Source organism: Trachemys scripta, chromosome 1 (assembly GCF_013100865.1).
Source record: "Trachemys scripta elegans isolate TJP31775 chromosome 1, CAS_Tse_1.0, whole genome shotgun sequence".
NCBI lineage: Eukaryota > Metazoa > Chordata > Testudines > Emydidae > Trachemys > Trachemys scripta.
The window spans coordinates 141,837,461-141,860,469 of record NC_048298.1 but is presented as its reverse complement, the minus strand read 5'-3'; the positions used below and the strand labels follow the sequence as shown (position 1 = coordinate 141,860,469).

The following is a 23,009-nucleotide window of genomic DNA, read 5'->3' as shown; positions in this document are numbered from 1 at the left end:
CAATAACCTTTGCGAGGAAGAGGTTTTAAAGATAAAAGACCTGAAAGGTGTGATTTCAACAGCTGAGTAACATGGGGAAACTCGATGCAGTTTTCCTGGGCGGGAACTGGGAATTGTTTGTTTCAAAATATATCGCTTTCGACAGCTCACATCCACAGGGGCTGAGCACCAGGCACATACACAGCGACAAACTGAGGTGCACTGCGGTGTTCTCGCCTTTCCCTGCATGGTATGCCATTTGGGGCTTAGGGCATTCTCAGCTAACCCTGGTTGCAAAGAGGCCATTCGGAAGGGAGGTTTTGAGGAAGCTATTATTATTATTATTTATTATTACTACTACTACTTCTTCTACGTTCTTAGGCAACTGGAGAGGTCAGATTTATTTAAATACGATTGTTTTCCAGGGGTTTTCGCTCTAAAGCTAAGGGAGAAGAAATTTCCTGAAAAATTATTCCCTCTTTTCTGCACGCCTGGTAGCATTCTTCTGCGAGACAGAGACAGACAGGACGATTTTACAGGAGAGTCGCAAGTTAGGAGGTAGATTTGAAGAAGAAGAAGAAAAAGATCAAGAACACACAGAATCACTTATGAAGTTTAGCAAAACGGAATTGTATTTGAAAAGCAGTATATTTAAATCACATGTTGAGCTTATATTTCCGTCAGATACGTTTCCCAGGCTTTAAAAAAAAGTGTTGGTTTAGTAGACAATAGTTTTTTAAATTATCTACCAATTTTCATTATAATTGTTAAGATATATAGACTCTCTCTCTCCCTCCCTCCCTCCCTCCCTAATTTATCTATCTGTATGTGCTATACAACCTTTAGTTTCACAGGTTCTGATACAGGAACAAGTTTTTAAATAAAATTTACAAAACCCGCTAGCATATATAGATTACATCCCATAATCATACAACCGATAATTATAGACTCAAAGAGTCACAAAGTTTGCCAATAATTGAGAAGGAGCAAGATTTTCAGATACTAATTTCCATTTGGTAAAGTTCCTGGAGAGTTTGGATGCAGTCAGTATATATTAATATAGGGCTGTGTTTTACATTTATTATCTTGCAGGCACAGAAAGAGGTCAAAATTCCCTGGTATCATTGTGACCTGTAGAATTTACGCGCATAATGCAAATTCGTAGTTCTAATGAATGTCGAAAATTTGACCAAAGTTGTGACCAACAACACCCAACCTGTTAGCGGCTTATCACTGATTTTGAACCAAGAGCAGAAACGCAAAGCAAAGAAATGCCTCTGTTTCTCTGAAATGTGGCCACCGTTCCTGCACACGACAGAAAGTAGTTTAATAGTCTTGTTGTTGTTGTTGTTTGTTTGTTTGTTTGTTGTTGTTATGGGGAAAACAAAGACTGCCCTCTTGCAAAGATTTCTTCTTGTGTGTTAAGGAGTATTGTCTGTGCGAGTCCTCGCTAATCAGAAGCAAACATAAAATGAGATCTCCATTCATTCTTAAAAGTCTAGGGCCAAATCCTGGTGCCTTATTCACATCACGACGAAGTCAATAAGTCAAACTCAATGGAGTTGCCTCAGGGATTCATTTGGCCCATTGAAGTTCTGCTCGGGTGAACTAAAAGAGCAGTATTTGGGACCAGCATCTTGGTTACAGCTGCGTAAATCTGGAGTCACTCCACTGAAGTCAGTTTGGAGTTACTCCGGATTTACCGCAGGAACTGGTGTCAGAATTTGACCTTTCCTCATTAAAAAATAATGTATCTAACTCATAGGAAATTCCTGATCCTTAGTCAAGGGGCGAATAGTCCTGATTTGCCGGAGTAGCCCCCATTGTCAAGGAAGCTGCTCCGCTGAATAAAGACCCAGGGTTGCAGGGTCGGGTCCGAGGGTGTATAAACAAATCAGACTCCAGCTTTCCAGTCGTCGCAGTGCAAGCTGGAGATATTCCTTTCTCTCTGGCAATATTAATGCAAGAAAGAAATGGGGGTGCCTGCTGCGGGGTGGGAGAGCCGTGCAGATGTTCTGCTCTCCGAGGCGGAAAGGAGCTGGTTTCAGACACAAAACGAGAAACGTTAACTAGAATCCTGTAGCAGCCAGAGCTAGCCTGGGGATTTTTCGAGCTAGTAATTGAAAACAATGTTAAAGCTAGTCAGCGGGTGTGGGCTGAAGGCTGCCTTATAATGTGAGCGAATGATTTACGTGTCTTTAATACAATTTAGATTGTCTTTAAAGCGGATTGGAGTATGTTTAAACCAGCGCTTGTTTAAGAGGCGAGATTAAATTAGGCAGAATTGCAGTTTGCCAGTGGAATTTTAAGAGAGGTGAATTTCCTGTGCTGTGCAAGGTCATTTATTGTGACTGTAAAAAATATGCCTACACTCTCTTTTTATAGCCTGCACAAACGGTATTGTTATTTATTATTAGCTAATTAATAACTATGCACCCATTTGACACCGGACTCCTTCAACCGCTTCTCCTGGGTCCAGCTCAGGCTTTGAGTAGTAAAGCACCGCGAAATGTTTGCAGTTCCAAGCGTTTTTAAGTGGGGTTTTGTTCGTTTTTTATAGAATAAAAATCTCTATTAGTATTTTAAACAAACACCATGCCAGCCTCTTAAACCTTCCAGATGTTTGCAATAAAATGTCAGGTTTTGCCTTTGGGGACTCGAAATAAAATTTAACTACTTTCACCCTGTAATTATTCTCTTAGCTCTCCCTCCATAAATTAATCTGCTTTCTATCAGGAGAGAGAAAAAAAATCTGATTATACACTTGGACTATAAAATAAGCCACCAGCTCCCCTCCATTTTACCAGGACTTCAGCCTGGTTGGCTTTGGGGTGTACAGCCCCAAAGCCCGCCCGTTGTTCCGGGCTTGGTCTGCCTTCCTTTTGTTTTCAGGGCGAAAGTTAAAAATCACCAAAGCAAGGATTTGGTAGGAAATTTCCTTCTCTAAAGCCAGTCAAGTGCCCGCGTGCCCCCGCCCCCAGAAGGCGATACCCCTCTGGAATTAAAACTGCCCCTGACCTTCCACCAGCTCCAGGCGTCGCTTCTTCCCAGGCACTAACCAGACCTGACTGTTGTGAAATGCAGCGGCAGTGTAGCCCTGTCCGTCCCAGGATATGAGAGAGGCAAGGTGGGTGAGGTAATAGCTTTTATTGGACCCACTTCTGTTGGGGAGAGAGACGAGCTTTGGAGATTACTCAGAACTCTTCGGAAGCTGCAAGGCTCCTCTCTCCCCAACAGAAGCTGGTCCAGTGAAAGATCTCTCCTCACCCACCGTGTCTCTCTGACTGTTGTGAAGCATTCCCGGGGAGCGTTTTGGAAATAGTTACGATGGATAATTCATACCCAATAAATTTCCCTTACTGGTCAAGCCCACAGTCCGAACTAGGCTGGCAAGGAAGCCTCTTTGCACCCTATCTCCCAGCTCAACAAATAAAGGGCTGACAGACATTTATGTTGCGTTTTCGACGCTAAATCTCCAAGTAACCCCGAGCAACAGGCGGGTCTATTTTTATTTTAAATCTAAAACTCACTATACTCGGCTCTCCTGCACAGAGAGTGTCTGCAGAGTTTTAAGCCTTTTGACATTGCGACCCCCACAGAGTCGCACATCCGCGTCCACACACAGATTTACACATTTTAGCACCTGGTATTAGCACCCCAGTCGTAAACACACAGCTTCCACACAAACACACATCGCTACACAAAATCCCCCCTCACACACGCGCGCGCTATAGGGATGTATAACGACACGGCTTTCTGGCGGAGTAACTTTCTTTTGAAGTTCGCTACCTGCTCTTGCTGAGGTCTCTGTTGACAGGTGAGCTCGTGTGGTCACTGGTCCCAGATCATTCGGGACAAAAGCGAGCTAACCGAAGGGCACCTGAAAGAGAGAGGCACAAAACGCCCGGGAATGCTGCAGCGCTCGCTGGTTCGAAAGCAGCGATTGCAAAAGAAATATGGTTACTTAAGACTGGCCAGTGTTCTCGGCTCCCCTGAACCCGCGGGAAGGCCAAGGAGAAAGACAGGGGTCTAGTCAGCTGTGCCAAAGTGCCTTGTCCACAGCTCACTTTATTACCTTTCTGGCCATCGCATTTGTCCTGCAGAATAGAGCTGGCACAGAGGGGAAGTTGCTGTCACACCGGAGCCCAGGCTGGAAAGGAAAAGAATACTAGGCGTATGCTTTGTTCCTATAGTTGTTTTTATGTTTTCATGTGGGCTCCTAACTCAGCCGCTTTGCTCCTGGCTTGCAGGTGTATTTGTTTTTCCACGGAGAGGAAGGATTAGAGAATGGGATCGTATATTTTAAAAGCCTCAACTGTCGTTTTCTACATATACTTCAGAGGAAAAGAGGCAAGCTCGAGAAAGCGAATGAAGAAAATGGGGAAGGTGGAATCCTGAAATGTTTGGGATAAATTGAGAGCAGAGGCGAGATGGCAAGTAGGTTTACCTCTGGCAGACGCTTAAATCAGAGCTATAGCTTAAGTCAGGTCTATTGTAACAGCAATCGCAGAGGAGTACATGAACGGGTATGTGTGTGCATGGGTGTGCGCGTGAATATTTATTTCTGCGATCGCTTTTTGTACAGGACTTTATACCTGTAATAATCAAGCCACAAAACGACAACCGCCTCCCAGAGATTGGAAGGTTAGAGGACAGTTTTATCTCTCCTGTGTATAAGTGTATACACAGAATATTCTCATTATGTAGCAGACAAAATAAAATAGTATCATTATTGAAGTGACCGTGTCACTCTTAAATGCTGATGATGTTAACATGGTTAAATGGTAATTGGGAATAAAAAGATTTTCACTAAATCATTCCAAGATTATTTGATAAAATATAACAACCATGGAACAATATCGCATTGCTGGAAGCAAGAAGTTAAACAGTTTTGAATAGAAGCAGCCTCTATGTACTATGAAATACAACAATAGTGTAAGAGTGTTATACATTGTTTGAGCCAGTGGGTAAAAACTGTAGTCCAGGGAATCAGACCTAGGAGAATCAGAGAAGCCAAGGAAAATGGATGGTTTCTTTGCAAACTGATAACAGATGAACTTTCTTTGCTATCATTTTACTCCGTGTCAGACTCATGGAGAGTTAAAAAAAAAAAAGTCTGTTGCTTTCTGGCTGGCAAACTAGATTTAAACGCCTAAACATATAGTTTGCTTGTGTGATCCTATTTTAAAGTGTTCTGCCAAATTCTGAGATCCTTTGCTCAGTCCCTAGGCAAACTCCCGCTGACCTCACTGGAAATCAGGTCTTTAGGGTTTGACTTGTAATTCATAAAAAGGCAACTCTTCACAAAGTTGTTGGCAAAGTCATACGTTTGTTAGCTTCCCACCCGCTGCTTTTTAATTACTTGCGGGGTGAATGTGCCGGCGTGAGAAAGTCTGGGCAATAATAACTTGATTTGGAACAAACAGGGTTCGTTTTTTGCATAAAAGGGTGTGTGATTCTTTCCTAAAAACCTCTCTGCGCCCTGTAACTCAGAGAGATTTGCAGGCTGTGGAGGGCTGTGAGTCCATGGGGCCCATCCCTGAGACAAGCGCGCCACAGGGAAGCAACGGTGGGTTTGCTTTTGAGAGGCGAGTCTCTCCGAGGGAAAGGTAAGCTGGCCCGGGAGACCGCCAGAAAGTGTCTCAGCAAATCTGCTTCTTTTCCTGATGCTGGCTTCTGCCAGTCAGGATACACAAGGACACAGAGCCCAGCCTGGAGACCTAGAGGCCTTCTCCTGCCTACCCCTATTCCTGCCAACGCTCCTTGCTCGCCTTAGGGACACAAGTGCACTGCCATTGTCCCCCATGACTCAAGATTCGGGGTCTGGGGAGGCTTTGAAGGAGGAAGGCCGGGTTTGACAGGGTCTGTCTCAAACCTGCGTGAGAATCCCCAGGGCAGGGCAGGGAGAGCGTGCGGAGTGCGCAAAGCCGGGGGTAGTCAAATGGGGCTGTGCAAGCCCGGGAGCCTTTCTTGGGTTTATTCCTCCCCTAGTTGGGAACGGAGCAGGGCCCTGAAGGCTCCCCTTCTATTGGCTAGAAGTGCGAACCAGCGCTCGGCCGGTTGTTTCCTGTTCAAGGGAATCAGGGCCATCTGGCTGATGAGGGATCCCTTCCCACCCCGGATCAGAGAGGGGAAGGGACCTCTCTGGGCGCCCCGCAGCCTCCTGCCATCACTACCCAGACTAGAACTAAGCAGAGAAAGCAACAATCTCCTTTGAGCGGAATTTCAGAAGCACGAGAGGAAAACTCCCCGGCCCAGACGGCGGGTAACTAGCTTTAGGAAGAGGAGAGCTATTAAGGCAAAGTGGAAAACAATGCAAACTGTAAGTCTCCAAAGGGAGCTGACCCGCTTGCATCCATCATTTGCCCCCTCTGTGCATGGCCCGCCTTGCAAAGTCAACTCTCCCACGTCAGCGCACTCAAAGCCGGCAGCTGCACGCTTTAAATGTGAATCGTTTCCCATAAAGTGCTGGGCTTGGGCTCTCACGCACACTGGCTCTCACATGACCTGCTGCACCCGGACAGCCATCCCTTGTTACCGAAATAGGATCCACGTTGGACAAGAGAACTATTACCCCGCTTTTCCAGGGTCTAAAGTCTAACTTTGCAGGGCATTTCAATGTGCGTTCAGCCAAAATAATAAATACAAGGGCGTTTTGTATGGGGGATCGAGGGGTGGGCACAGCTCTTGTGAACCAAACATTGAGTCTGGAAAGGCCTGTGCATTACCCAGCCCCACACTAGATGTATATTATGTTGTAAACATCACACTTTAGGTCTGACCCTAAAGCATAGCAGACTTCACTGCGACTATTCAAATAGGGAAGGGTTGCAGGATATAGCCATTACAATAATTTTTGTATAGCTACTATAAATGCAAGGCATGCTTGCAAAAGTCGTCGAATGGGTATTATGCTTTTATGTATTCCTAGTTATGTAAAACTCTTCCATTTAACCAAGTTAAGTTATTGAACAAATTAATTGAAGTTTGTGAGAGAAATCAGACTCCAGCATTTACAAAATTTCCACGATTAATTTCGATCGACCACCCATGCAAATAAAATAAATAAATAAATAAATAAAAATTAATAATAATAAATAATTAACGCATTACTACATTTTATTAATATATAACTGTTGTCCTCTTTGTACAGAGTTGGTGGATTTATTAGTTGTCAGGAATATTCACTGCACATTTAATCCTATTTCCTTTTTCTAAGGCACCTCTCCCAACTTCTAGGAATAGATTTGTTTATTTATAAAAATCGGCTATTGATTTTTCTCCCTATTTGGACGACTCAAACCTTTTAAAGAAGAAAACACTGATTGATGGGTCACACCTTCTGATACAAAAAGAAGAAGGAGTACTTGTGGCACCTTAGAAACTAACAAATTTATCTGGGCATACGCTTTCGTGGGCTAAAACTCACTTCATCAGATTCCTGGTGCTAGCGGGGACGTAGGGTTAAGCATTCTTAAAACTACAATACCCACCTGCTGAAGTGAAGAAACAGATTGACAGAGCCAGAAGAATACCCACAAGTCTACAGGACAGGCCCACCAAAGAAAGTAACAGAAAACCACTAGCCTCACCTTCACCCCCCAACTAAAACCTCTCCAGCGCATCATCAAGGATCTACAACCTATCCTGAAGGAGGATCCCTCACTCTCACAGATCTTGGGAGACAGGCAGTCCTCACTTACAAACTGCCCCCCAACCTGAAGCAAATACTCACCAGCAACCACACACCACACAACAAAAACACTAATGCAGGCACCTATCTTTGCAACAAAGCCCATTGCCAACTCTGTCCACATATCTATCTATTCAAGGGACACCATCATAGGACCTAATCACATCAGCCACACCATCAGGGGTTCGTTCACCTGCACATCTAGCAATGTGATATATGTCATCATGTGCCAGCAATGCCCCTCTGCCATGTACATTGGCCAAACCAGACAGTCTCTACGCAAAAGAATAAATGAATACAAATCAGACGTCAAGAATTATAACATTCAAAAACCAGTGGGAGAACACTTCACCCTCCCTGGACACTCAATTACAGACCTAAAAGTCTCAATTCTTCAACAAAAAAACTTCAAAAACAGACTCCAATGAGAAACTGCAGAACTGGAATTAATTTGCAAACTGGACACCATTAAATTAGGCCTGAATAAACACTGGGAGTGGATGGGTCATTACACAAACTAAAAACTATTTCCCCATGTTAATTTCCCCCTACTGTTATCACATCTTCCTATCAACTTTGAAATGGGCCATCCTGATTATCACTATAAAAGTTTTTTTCTCCTGCTAATAGCGCACCTTAATTGATTAGTCTCATTAGAGGTGGTATGGCAACCCCCATTTTTTCATGTTCTCTGTATATATATGTGTGTGTTCCTACTGTATTTTCCACTACACACATCTGATGAAGTGGGTTTTAGCCCAGGAAAGCTTATGCCCAAATAAATTTGTTTGTCTCTAAGGTGCCACAAGTACTCCTTCTTTTTGCCAATACAGACTAACACTGATGCCATTCTGAAACCTTCTGATACAGAATTTCAGGCCAGTCACCTATACTAAAATTTCTAAAACTTTCTGCATTTCCGAACATTTTCAGGAATGTGAAAATTCACAGCCCCACTCAGCAGAGTAACCGGTTCTGGTTACTTTTCGTCCTGACTCGCTTCTTGTGTTATTTCACCTGTTCTGCTCCAGAAGGAGACTTTGATCTCAAAGATTTATCCTTAGGACTGAAGGAAGACAACTTCCCCATCGGGTCCTCAGCCTTAGTAGTGAAGAAGCAGACCCAAGACCCCGGAAGCTATGCGGACCATGTAGAAGGGAATTGATATGGCGCCCAGCAGTTTGGTATCTGAGGGCCGCCCTGCTCTGTATGGATTTAGCCTTGCCCCCACGCTGTGAGACAGGGACGTGTGGGAGATCAGAGCTTAGCCCAGGGTCAGGCAGAAAGCTCGTGTTAGAGCTCAGAGCTGAGGCGATCTCGGCAGTGGCAGTCTAGTACCCGAACCGCAGACCCGACAGGGGAAGACTGCAGCGCAGAAAGCCTGGCACTGGCCCGGAAACAAGTGGCATGGCTTGGCCGCTGGGCAGGGAGACAGTGATTAATTGCCCATCATTGTGAAGGGCTAGCAATCCCCAGGCTTGTAAATTGGTCCAGTGTCTGAGCGCCTAGAGCTCACACAGCTACAGAGGCAGGGACTTGACCAGAATTGGGAGATGCCACAGGCCCAGCCTGCGAGTCCGCGGCCACCTGGCCAGCTATTGACAGATGACATCCCTGAAGAGGAGCGAGCAAGCGCCCGGCCTGCTGGGTCCCGGGGACTGGGTCCATCAACGCGCTGCGTGGCTGACAGCTCTGCCCCCGCCTGGACATGTTTCCACATGTGATGGGAAGGGCAGCAGAGTTCTGTTCTCCACCCAGGCGCCTGTGTGCAGCTCAGTTGCCAGGGACCAGCCTTGGCAATGGGAAGGCTGGCAAGGACTCGGCTCTGGATTGACCCGGCAGGCCAAAGGGGTCAGTTGCCATAGGCAGGGAGATCAGACCATGAGGGGAGCTCGTGCAGGCAGCACTGGGGAGAAAAAGAAAATTGCTAGTGGCAAAAAGACACAGCAGAGTCTGCACCACTGTAGCTCGGGTTTAGTAAAGTGCCTGATAACCCAGCCAGAGACCGGGGGGCATCCCCTACAGGCAGCAAGCTAAGCAGCCCTTAGATAGGGAGCTCGGGTCTGTGCTCGGGACAGAGGGTCGATGTTTCTCCATGTAGAACTAGCTGCTCTTTTGTGTGGTGGGCGGCGCCCAGCTAAAGAGGAGTTTGTTTCAGGCTATTCGTCCCTTTCCGATAACTAGACACAAGCTGTGTGCCGGGCGGCACTGGCTGATTGCAGAATTACTGCCTTTGGAAAAGACAAAGCCAGACACAATGGCAATCAAACGGCGTTTAGCTGGGCTCCCCATCAGCGCATAGACTTGCCCTTGCCTCTCGTCTAATCAGTGTGCCGGGCACCCTGGGGCTGTGCTTGCAAATGGCCCCCTATGAAAACCGATTCCACACTGGCAACTCTGCGCAGAAATCCTCGCCGTCGACTGATACCTAAACCTCAGCCTGCGGTCCACCAGCCTGGGGGCGGGAGCGCGAGGGGCGGGGGTCTTTAGTTTAGTGGCAGGGAATGAATAATTTCTTACAGTAAAAATCGAAGCTTTCTTCTGGACAGAGGTGTTGCAACAGATCAGTCCATTTCTTACCAGCCTGATGTGCCAGAGCAACTCTGCTCTGCTGCATCTAGTCCTTATCGGCTGGTGTTGTTGCTCCTCTTGCTCTTCAGGATAAAATCTCTCTTTTCCTCCCTGACTATGAGGTTCAGGGGAATGTTGGCAAAAACTCCTCCTCTGCTGCTTTCATTCCCCTCTGATGGCAAATTCAGCGTCACGTGTGCACTTGCCCAACGCAAACAGTACATTAAAATGTATCCCGAGACATTTTGTTGTTGCTTTGCAATTCTTTGATGTGGTTTATAGGCACCAAATGCTGATGTCTCCCCATAACTCTTCCGTGTCCGCGTCTAACAATTTCTGTCGCTTTTTTTTCCCCTTCATTTTTCCTTTCGTCTTTTGAGGAGCCTGGTAAAATTTTTCTTCTCTACAACTTAATTTTGCCATTAGTCTATTTGTCTCTTCCTCATATTAACACGCAGGCAGACTCACACGTCTCTAGTTGAATTCTGATGCTATTTTATTTGTTAGTGAACGGAAATGTCACGCGGGCTCGTCCATGAGGATTTTGTGAATGATGAGTGCTCTAGTCTGCATGCCAGTGTGCATGTGAATTGGGTCTCTGGTGTGGGAGACATTCACATTTTGGTTCCATATAGGTCTGCTCTGTACGTGCACACACAATCTTATTACAGTGTCTATTCCTGCCCTGAATCTGATTTTATGGGGTTTACATTTGGTTAATGTATTATACGTGGGCCCTATTCTGCAAAGCTTTAGGAAGGTGAGATAAGAAGTCCCTTTGAAATCCTCACTCCTAATAAGGAGTAAGGTCTACTCATATGAACAGGGGGCTTGCAGGATTGGGTCTGCAATTTGTATTAACCTGGCAATATGATATATAAAACCAAGACATCCTGCGCCAAGCAGCAACCTTCACTTTTTGTTGTTCAATTAATATATCCTTTTTGTGGATGTTTTTGCCCTGTAATTTTTATTTAATCTCATTAATTAATGTGTATGCTTTGCTTTGCTTTGCTTTGCGGACTGTAAGCAAGTGTACTGATTTCGTTTCTTTTATTTATTAGGGACAGTAGAAATATAAACGCGAATAGAATATGTTCCATGCATTGCGTAGGCGCTGGAGCCTTTCGAAAACACCCCAAAACACTCCATTACTGAAAAGGCTTTTAAAAAGGCTACTCCGGATTAACTTCGTGTGTGGACACTCCTATTACGGAATAAGAGTGCCACATTCCATTTACGTTTAATCCACTTCCACAGGGATAATCTTCAATTCGTAGGAAAACAGAATCTGTTGCTCCTGTGACGTCTAGTTCAGAGGACTAGATGGCTCTTGTGTAGCATCCTGCTTCCAATAAAGCCAATGGCAAAAAGGGCGGGCTAGGGTATAGCGAAAGAAAGAGAATATGAAGAAAGTGTATTTAATAATTCAGATAGATTTTTAAAATAATTATTGAATTACATCTTTGAAAGGCAAAGGGTTTTAATAATGAAATAAGTAAAATACGAATAGATTAATAACGTAAAAGAAATAAAACAGTAATTCTAATAAATAACGATCATAATAAATAACACAGCAATTATGTCCCCGCTAGCACCAGGAATCTGAACATTGTTAGTGGTGACGTGGAATTCACCGCATGTTTTTCCTTTTATATTAAAAGAACTCTGGGCACCGGATACTGCCTCTCGGGTTCTCTTGTGTTTTACTTCTGGATTCGCTTTCCTCTCCCAAAGAGCAGCGAGCGGATTTTCATCACGTCTTGTTTCCTGCTCCAGTATGCCAGGGCCAGACACAAGTCCGGAGCGGGTTGGCTGATGAAGCCCCTGAAATGATCAGGGGCTCTGGACAGGTGGGAGGGGCCATCCACCGGCTCAGGGCTTTAGGGGAGTGTTAATGGGGACTCTGAACACCGCGCTTCAGGGGAAGTAGGGCCAGATCCCCTGATTACTCAGCTACAGGCCTCTGAAGGTGCCCAGGGTCTCTGCCTTGCAGCACGCCCCCTATACGGCCCAGAGACATTCATTCACTGTAGCCTGGGGGCTGTGGAAAGAGCGTGTGACTTTGTTGGAGCCAGATCCGGAGCCTCAGAAATGCAGGGCAACCAGAGCCCTTGCCCTCCTGGTGAGGGGTAGGAGGAATGCAGGCGGCCCCGGCTCTGGCTGACATGATCCTGCTCTTTCCCTAATCCCCAGCCGATCTGGGATTATGACACTAAACCTCTAGACACAAAACAAACCGCAGGAGCCGTCTCGTTTCACTCAGCCCCTTGCTAGGGGAGCGATTCAGGACGGCAGTGCCCTTTCCCAAAGCAAACCCGAAATCCCTTCTCCTGTCCTCTCTGGAAGGACGTGGGCCCCTTGCAAGTGGCTTTCCCGTATGTGTGGCTCCTGGCCCTCCAGCCCACTCAAATTCCCGCGTTATTTTTGTACGAACTTCCCCGGTTTTAAAAGATCCCAGGCTGTTTATAATCCCCAGGTGTGAACCACCTCCCACGCACCCTGCCCTAGTTCTCGCAGCCCGCGAATAGACCCGTGTACACATAAAGGGAAGCGCATCGCATACGGCAGCTACTCCCATATGCACTGGCGGAAAGTTTCCCCCTGTGTACAAGAATGGCTGTAAAACAAGCCCGGTGCAGATGTTCCTGTAGAGCCCGTGGATAGAAAACCCTTCCCTGCATCTTCCTTCCTCAGCTCCATGAACTGTCTGCCTCCGCCCCGCCCCATGACCTCACTCCCGGCATGGTTGCCATCATGCTCTCAGTCACCCAGCCATTTTTTGAAAAATTAAAAAATATAAAACGCGGCTTTGTGAGATCAAAGTCAGGAGTTGTGGTGCATCTGGAGACTGGCGGGGGGGAAACTGGAGCTGCAACAGTTGGACGACTTCAAAGTGTTTTCAACCATGATTTTTCTCCCTCTTCCCCCCCTCCCCATCCCAATCTTTCAAGCATCCGATAAAGACAATGGATTCGGTGGCTGGGCTCCAAAGACTTAACCTGCCTAAGAGCTGCACAAAACCTCAAGACAGTAAACGCCTTACGCAGCTTTCTTCTGTCCATAAAACGGGAGAGACACAAGAGTGGTCTTTCTCTCTGCCTTGCGCCATTTCTACAGCTGTTTGGCGGAATATGAAGGCTGCAGTTTAATAATACGCAGGAAAACGAGTTTCAGACCCAGACTGCGCCTTATGCTTTATTCTTTTATAGGAGGTTCTAAAAAGCAACCACATCCCTGCATGGTACAATAGCCTAACGTCACCCAATAGCACACGGTGCAATGAGGGGGGGGGGGACACGACAGGATTAGTTTGTTTTAATAAGCCAGCTCCCAGCAGGGTATTCTCAGGTGTGGAGGACCAACGCAGTCAGGTCCTTAGGGGCTCCAGATAAATGTTTATTTCGTTGTATACCAAGAAATTAAACATACCCATCGTATAAAACTATCCATAACAGACAGGCATTTAGAGTTAGTCAGTAGGGAGGCAGGTGTACCTGCGTTTAGCCACTCTCCTTGCTTGGCTTCCACTCCCACGGATGTCATGGATTTTGTTCTAGCAATTCTCGCAGGATCGTGCCCAGGAACAATTTGTACAATGGGGGACCTGAAAGCCATTGAACCAAATTGTAAATCCTGTATAGGATGGGAACCACTTCAAGCTGGGGGTGCGGTAGCGCCCCCAGCACCTATGTCCTGATCTCTGTGTCGAAAATATACAGTTATATAATCAACGTCATTATCGCCCCGTCTCGCCCCCTCTCGCAGTGCTAGTCTGTCAGAGGGCTTCCTGCAAAAGGGAAAGGGCCGGCTGGGGGGGTCTGTACCTCTAGTTGGTAGTCGAGACCGGCCCTTTGCAAAGAATGATTGTGAAGTTTATAGAGCAGCACACACACTAGAAAGGGAGAAGGAATCGCCTGGCTGGGCTGCAGAGGAGAAATGACAGCGCCCAACTGACTGTGGAATAACGAGCCGCTTACAGCCCTTCCTCCAAACCATCAAAAGGCTGAGAGGGGACAGCAGAGAAGGCGGTGAGATTTCGGGGGAGAGGTCTGGGCTCCCTTCCGCAGGTCCCTGTTGTGAACGTTCCTTATCTAAATAATTGTCTCTACAGATTATTCCTGGTTAATATCTGAACGCCACAAATATCAGACTCTGGCTGCGATCTGGGTCTTTGTTCTTTCCCTTTGGGGGTAGCCCCCAGGCAGGAAGAGGAGATGGGAGCAGAGGGAGAAGGGTCACTAGAGCCCGCTGGTTGGACTACTAGTTTCATTCTGAGCTCTTGGCCCAGGCGTGGATCTAAAAAGGGTTTTCGCTGCAAAATAAAGGCCCCACCCAGGCCTGTAGCCCCTCACTCGTGTGAGCACGAGCCTACTTGATTGAGCAGATTTTGCAGGATTAATGCTGTGACCGGTACCTTGCGGGCCTCCGCAACAAATATCTGGCTGCGAAACAGAGACGACAAACCTGCCACGAATAATACGGATTCAATCCCTCTAAAGATAGTGTTGCGACTACACTTTGCAGTAGCAAGGATTCCCCCCTCGCCCCAAAGAAACAAACAGACACCCTTGGCACAGTTGTATGCCCTGGTCGCCCTTCTTTGCTGCCTTGTATGTATCCCGGGTGTCCGGTGTGGGTTCTCATGGTGATGCTCCCGCAGACATTCCCAGGTACAGAGCGCTAGAACAGATGGCGATCAAACCCATTGTCCTGCCCATCACTTCGCCTTTACTTCCGCCCTAGCTGGGATGCTCTACTGACCCGCTTCGTTTACACTAAAGAGAAGAGCAGAAGGGACTCAACTGTTCTTCCACACAGCAGTGCAGAAAACAATGTCTGTCAAACCTGGCACCCGTCCTTTTCTTTCCCTTTCAAGCTCATATTCTTCTGCATAAACATACGACTAGACATGCAGGCTGGCACGCGCAAACCAGATTTTGCATATCCCTCCCTATGCCAGAGTTTGCGTTTCTCTTAGCAGCTTCCTTACTGTAGCTACCATATTTATCGCTCTTATTATTCTTTAAACACAAGGCTTAGCACAGTACTGACCAATTTATGCTACACGAGTCCTCCTTCTCTTCTACTTCAAGATTTTCAGGGTTACCTGTACCAGCTTCAGATTTCATAATTGGTCCCCTGAGGACTGTTAATTTTCAGGACTGCACAGCACTTAAAAAAACAAAACGAAACAAAACAAAAAAACCTTGGTTAAAAAGTTTCTTTACATTTTTGGGAGACCATTTGGCAAATTACTCCCCGCAAGAGATTAAGAGAGAAATCGGCCACAGGTGGTAGAAGTACCTGAGGGAGGACACCTGAGCGATACAATATGGATCATAGGTAATTGCTGCAAGATGCAAAATACTCCCCAAATGCAGCCATTTCGAATCCAAGACATTAAATCCGCTGGGTGTTTTTGTTTAAAGCCTTCCAAGGTCCCTAACCATAAATCTTGCAGTAACCGCCGGTTCCGCAGTTCCTCGGTGAGCTCTAGATCCTGCATCCTCACCACTCGGTGTATCTATTGGCTGGAGTAGGGAATAATTTTGACTTTTTAGATAGCAAAAGTTGCAGAATCGGGCCCTGTTTAATTTCTAGAGCCAACGTTCCCTGTGATTCACAATGGTGTTCTGCTCATGTGTTCACGTTGGGGCTCACTTTTAATTATTTGTATAATTTTATTGCCATTTTCCAACAAATGTCCCCCTCTAGTAACAAAATAGGGTTATAGGCATTATTTCTTCACTTTTTCATCAGAAGGCAAGACTCCACCGTTGCTGATTCCCTTGTTTTCTAAGGAAGAGCCGTTAAAAAATAGAAGGGTTGAAAATCTGAAAGGAAAATTATTAAGAAAATCAGAACTCGTTGGGTTTTTACATTTTAAAAATAATGTTTATTCTTGAAAAGTAGCAATAGACTGTGAGAGGCCTTTGATGAGAGCTGAATTGTATCTTTTTTTCTTGTTTTATGCATTGGCATAGTTTTGATGGCCTGCGAGTTTGTACGATTTTGCTATAGTCAAGTCAGATAAATACATTTCCTTCACAGAACTCTCAATCAAAGTCCCTTGCTTTTCTGGCTGGTGATGGTGGGGTTTTCTTTTAAACGTCTTGGATTGTTTTGTTTGATTTTGTTTTTGTTTTTTAAATTCATTGCATAAGAACCAGACCAGCCAAGAAAAACTAGATACTAAAGTGAGGGGCACATTATCATTTATATCGAACCTAACCGATTGTATCGATTTGTCTAATTTATAATGTGCCCACCACGTAGCACGATTAGCAAATGATAGCTAGCTAGGTCGATCTGCAAGTTAGAAAAGGGGCAAGAGCTCACCTCCGAAAGGAAAAGCGACTTTAAGAGAATAGGTGTGATTTTTATGTATTTATTTGGGCGGGAGGCTCAACTGTATGGATCTCTTGAAATCATCACCTCCCACAAAACACAACGTTTCACCAACATCGTTCTGTTGCCTCACTACAAGTTCAGGACAGGGAGGAGAGCTGAGAATAAAGGGTTGCTGAAAAGTTGAAGATAAAAAAATACCCAGAGAGTGGATGGGTTAGGAGCGCAGATATTCCTAGATTCCAAGGCTAGCAGGACCACTGTGATCATCTAGTCTGACCCCCTATATAACACAGGCCATAGAACTTCCCCCAAAATAATTCGTAAAGCAGATCTGTTAGAAAAACACCTGAACTTGATGTAAAAATGGTCAGTGATGCAGAATCCACTGGGACCCTTGGCAAATTGTTCCAGAGGTTAATTACATTCACCCTTAAAAATGTACCCCTTATTCCCAGTCTGAATTTGTCTAGCTTCAACATCCAGCCATTGGATGGGGAATTGAAGCGGAGCTCCCTTATATCGAGAAGAGAAGGTCAGAGCCATGGGGCTGTGCCATTAATACTCAGGGACTCCAGCCTGCCCACAGGAGGGTGGGAAAGTCAGAGAGAAATCAGGGATACCCTTCAAATTTACAGAGCATAAAGTTCACTGAAACACTGGTAACACGCAGGCTAACACACACGCATGCACCAAACCACGCAAGTTGCTCCCCAGAGAAAGCATGAAGACAGGGTGACTGATTGCCACTGGATAGCATGTCCCAAGATATTAGACATCAAGAAACGTGCGACCGTCCAGGGTTTCAGAATATCTGCAGCGCCTGCACTCAAATCTGCAGCGCCTCCATATCTGCGGTGGCTAAGGGGGTCTTTGAAAAGCACCTTCCTTTCCGAGAGGGGTTTGGAGGAAGTCTCCAAAATATTTTGCAGCTAGTGAAAAGATCAATTTCGCGGGGCTTTCAACATTGCATTTCAAAACATTAAAGTTCTTACTTCATCGTGTGCACCCTGTTCCACAGCAAGATAAGAGGAAGCACCATGGGAGCAGAAGACCTGCACGAGACCTACAGAACCTTGGCTCCAGAGCCTGAAATAGTATTTATTTCAGAGAGTAATCTCAATGAATCCATAGAGTTACCATGTCGAGAAATTACTGCTTTGGTGAGGTAGAGGTACCTAAGGACAGGCAGTATTTACAGCGAGAAAGAGAGAGTGAGAGAGAGTATGTGTGTCACTTTCTGACAATCAGATTGCATGTCTAGCTGTTACCCACTATATTATTCGTTTATGCTTTACACACCAAATCTCGCCTATGCAATTTGTCTCTGTGTACACCCATACAAAATGCGTATTCCCACGGACTATGCACCCACATGCTATGCAGATTTCTATGCCTTAAATACAGAATCTCCTCCCTGAAATCCTCTTTCATGTGTGTTTGAATAGGACTGTATCCAAATGGATCTCCAAAGGCGCAATATACATTGTATTGTGCTAGAATGTGGAAACAGTCAGACACGTATAAATACTCATTTCATAATTCAAAGCTGACCAGCTCTCAAGAATTAAAGGGGGGGGGAACCCAACGCACACGTGTACAAGACCAAACACTGTATTGCACTATAAGATACAGAAATACACAGCGAGTAAATAAAAAAGAATCTGTCCATATTTTGAAGATAAATGTTTGTTCAGAAAAAAACGATAATTAAGGGAACTTGCAATATTCTTTGAAAGTATTTGGGACCCAGGATTTTTTTTTTTTATTGAATCACTGATTTATTCCCTCCGGACCTCCTCCTCCCTCCAATATAAAAAGGATATCTTATGAAATTGAATGCTGAAATCCCAGAAATGTGTGGGGTCAGAGAGCAAGCCCAGACTTCATAACAACGGGAAGACAGGCGAGGGAGCTAACTAGAACTGTATCCGCATTGAATGTTCGCTCTTGTACAATGTTCTAAACGCTGAATTCTAGTGTTCAAGTGAGAGTCTTTGGTGAAGTCCTCTTTAGCATGCATGGCTCTGTAAATCTTTACGGGGGGAGGAAGGAGGCATTAATAGAGAACTAAGGGACTCCGTGCACGGAATTTTGTCCGGAGCTTGGGATTTAATTTCTTTAAGGGAATCAGGTCTGTAACTGTTTTGTGCTTTTATGTTTCTTTTAAACCTTTTTTCCCTTCCCTGTGAAATCACTTTCATTCCCCACTCTGAGATGCATGAAAAACAAGGACTCTTGCATTTCAGGCAAAAGTGTTTCTGCCTGCCAGCTCCAAAGCTTGGTGCGTGTTTCCCCGATGCATTTTCATGTAAAGTTAAAGTTGACGTCGTGCTCTGCCAAAATGGTTCGAATGTGCCAGGGCTGGAAATGTTACATTTTTGGGGTATTTCGCAGCTTACAGGCTATTCTTTGTCTTCCGAAAACATATACACTTCGGTCGAACTAGGATCAGCCTGACGCAGGCTCACTTAAGCGAATTCTCCCCTAAAAGCCACTGGAATAGGGATGCAATTAGGATGGGTGCGACAATTCTGCATTTCCCACCTACACAGTCCTGATCTAGATCTGCAGCCCCAGCAGGACTTTATAGATGAAGGGTTACAGAAAATGCTCCCCCCTGAGGCTGCTCCCAGCCTCCGCCACCCTCATTCGCTCAATTGCAATTGTTTGGAGATGTGATTACTACTAGTGGCAGTGACTAAACGCGTCTCACCCTGCGGGATGCAGAGCCCTTAGCAGCATGGAACAAGCAAGTGCAGAGCGGAAGAGCCCGCAGGTTAGGCGACTGCCTTTGCTATTCACTGAGGATCAGCGGTCTCTTTAGGAGGTGGAATATTTTTAGCCATCCTCTCATAACCACTGGTATACATCACGGCGAAGAACTGAATCCAAGACAAACCAAGAGCCGGGTAACGTACTTAAGTGACACATCCAAGTAACGGTCCTTTAGATATGGATGTATTGACTGGGTTTCCAACAGTGGTTAGCAAGATGCCTGGGGGAAATTCCTTAGCGGAATATTAAAAGTTTCCAGTGAAATAGACCGTGCGTCTCCCCCTACGTGCGATAGACATTCAGAGAGGCCCTACGGCCCAACCTGATCCTTGGCCCCTCTCGCGTTTTGTGTGTGTTTAGGAAAAGCAGAGGGGTTTGGTGCACAGATTTAATCTCATCTGTGCCTTAGCGTCTCGTGCGCTAAAGAACAACACGAGTCTCACCCTGTATTAAACTCACTTTTGCTTTAGGGCACAGGATCGCTTGACCGCCTTAGGTTGCCTGATCCAAGTGTCAAACCTCCTCCCCCCAAGGGAGCGGGATTGTCCCCTATACATCTCTGCTGTGAAATCTACAAGGTAAGAGGGCAGACCAAAGCGTGTAATATTTCAGTGCTGAAGGAAGGGACCCCCCACCCTCAACACCCGGATCCTAACGTGTCCCTCGGGCTCCAAGGAGCTGAAACTGGGCCCGATTCTGCACTCCTCGTTCCGGCGCTGGTCCCTCCGCGGCCATGGGGAGTTTCATGCAACTTGATCTCAAGCGACACCTGCCTTTATTGATCCGTGACCTTCCCAGCGGCGGTGGGATCCCCCCCCCCCGCCCGCCCGGGGGCCTCATAGAAAGCGGCGGAGGAGCCGGGTGGGACTGGGGACCCGTTCTCTGGCTGGCCAGGGTCAGACAGCTTTAGCGCGGGCTTCGCCCCAGCACAGACCAGGGGTGGTGCTGCTGAGACCCCCCCATTCCCGCTTCTGCCACTGCTCCCCCCTTCCGCTAGGGCCACTTCGTGATTTGGCTCCAACCCGCTTTGGAAAGTTTCCCCCCAGCGCCGCGGGCCCCCAGGGAAAATCACCCACCACCGGCAAAGCCAGGCGGGGCTCCTCTGGGGAGCCGGAGCTGCGGTCTCTAGCCCGGTTGGCTTTTCGCCTCGGGCAGAGCAGCGGCATCGGGCAGGGAGCAGCGCCGGGCTGGCGGGTGGGAGCGATCTGTGTCCCGAGACAGCGGACTCAGGGGAGCCCGGGCCCTGCAGAGCCCGGGCAGCGCTTTCCCCGCCCAATCCCGCCCCCCGGAGCTGCGGACCAGACTCACCGCGCGGCGGCCGCTTTCCGCCGGAGCCCCGAGACAAGTCACCACGCTGCCCCCTGCTGACCGTCCCGAGCTACTACTTGTCCCCCGGCCCTTTCTCTCCCTTTGAACTCCTGCCGTGTGCGGCTGCGGAGTGCTCCACTGGAGCGGTGTAATTCCCTGCAGAGAAGGGGAAGCCGCACTGGAGAAACTCCCTCCAGCCCACGGACTTTGAAGAATTCATTCAATTTCTCCTGTCGGGTCCACCGCTATTAACGTTTATACTTTTTAAATCCAACTTTTTTTGTGTGCGGGCGTGTGTGTGAAAGCTGCAACAATAGCCCAAACTGCAGCAGGCACCGATGAATGATAAAACTGTGCAGGCATCCACTAGGGCCCAGCTAGCAAAGCGTTCAGGGGTTTTAAAGCTGTTTACTATTCAGGAAATTTGGTAATTATTTCCCCCCTCCATGTAATGGCATTACCCTTTCCCTTTTGATATTAGATCCTCAGTGGAGGCCCTCCCTTTCAAGCTGCCAGGAGAAAGGAAAGATGAAGGGGCTACAATAGTGCAGGGCCATGCGAGTTTCTTTCAAGCCAGCTGAGCCCTTGGAGCAGAGCAAGAAAACCAAGATAGGAAGGCCTCGCCTGTAGATTTCTGTAAGACACAAAGACTTAATGCTTTCATTGGCTTCCTTATTTATTATGCAGGATTGAAATGTCGGCCCCCTAGCATGTTTCATTGTTTGTCTATGCCATGCACTCCACTGGCAGTGTCTCAGGTTGAAATGCTATAACTCTAGGTTGACAAACAGTAGTTTACCTCTGTGAGGCAAGGAAGGCTTCTTAGCCTCATTTTACAACTGAGAAAACTGAGGCACAGAGGGCTAAAGTAACTTGCCCAAGGTCACACAGGAAACATATGCAAAGCCATGTCTCCAGACTCCTATTCCTGTGTTTTAACAAGATCAAGCTTCTTCCCTCCAGAATACAATCCTATTCAAGGAGCAGGGAACCATGGCAGGTAATAAAGAGCCATTATACACAAGGGACAAAACTCTGCCCTTACACTAATGCAGTTGTTTTCTGTATAGTTGCAGGAGTGTATCCTGAAGGAAGAATTTGCTCTTTATTTACTACAATTTATCAGACTTATCTTTTGTTCCAGGCCCTATGGAGATTTTATTAAAAAACACATCAAATGTCCCAGTATCCATACAATCTCCCCAGCCCACTCAGAGTCCTATTGTGGCCAGGGCCGCCCAGAGGGTGGGAAGGGGGAAGGTGGGGCAATTTGCCCCAGGCCCCGCAGGGGCTCCGCGAGCCCTGGCTCGGGGGCAGTCCGGGTCTTCGGCGGCATGTCGGTGACGGGGGGCCCTTCAGTCGCTCCGGGTCTTCGGCGGCATTTCGGTGGCAGGTCCTTCAGCATTGCCGAAGGCCCGGAGCGACTGAAGGGCCCCCCACCGCCAAAGACCCAGACCACCACCGCGTGAGTACAAGCACCGCAGCTCCCCCGCTTTGCCCCAGGCCCCCTGAATCCTCTGGGCGGTCCTGCTTGTGGTAGCCCACTCATCAGCCACTAAAACTTTCCCCTAAATCACAAAGACATTGCCACTTCAGCTAACCCCTTCCCTCAAAAGCAGCTTGAGAACAGTTAGGTTTAGGAGCCAAAGCTCAGCTAGGTTAAAAAAATAAAATAAAAAGGTGGTTCTTTAACCATCAAACTTCTCAGTGTGTGATACCAGCAAGATGTGTGACAAATGAGCACAATGTTGACTGCTATTGTATCTTGTGTGTTACACCATAATTGACAGATTATGATTTTTTTAACTATAAAGCCTATTTAAAGGATATTATTTCAATGTGTGAATTAAATAAATCATTAACAAACATACAAGCAAACAAACCAACCCACCCCAGAAAAACAAGCCCATCTTTTGTGAAACCACACCCCTCGCCCAAGAACAGAATCCGAATCCTGGACCTCTAAATCCCCATTACAGATTGGTGAGCTAGTTGAGCTATTGGGGAAATTGCTAGCCTTATGTAGACCAAATATTACAGGGAGATTTGACACACACTTTCCAGTGGGTTACACAACTGTTTGATGACAGCAGAAGCATACTGGAGATCAAGAATTCCAGGTTCTATCCTTAGTTGTGGGCAGGGAGTGTGAAGGAGTGGTTACAGATAGGATAACCACAGCATGTAGATTTGGTTCATGCAGTATGAAAGGAAGCATGGCTAACCTGATGAAATTTAGCTCTGCTGTATTAGACAGCAGGGGTTCAATTTTCAGTCAGCTTGAAATGAGATCATACAATTTTGTTGCAAACCTATATGTAAAATAGAA

General features: G+C 46.5%; 1 long non-coding RNA gene across 1 annotated transcript; it reads right to left on the bottom strand.

Annotated features, from left to right (window-relative positions):
* Window positions 1-11,295: 11,295 nt before the first annotated feature.
* On the bottom strand, window positions 11,296-15,452 carry LOC117870993. The gene is made up of 3 exons (XR_004644119.1): window positions 15,299-15,452; window positions 13,741-13,850; window positions 11,296-11,623 (listed from the first exon to the last, which is right to left on the bottom strand). It is a non-coding gene; the product is annotated as an uncharacterized LOC117870993 (long non-coding RNA).
* Between the last annotated feature and the right edge of the window lie 7,557 nt (window positions 15,453-23,009).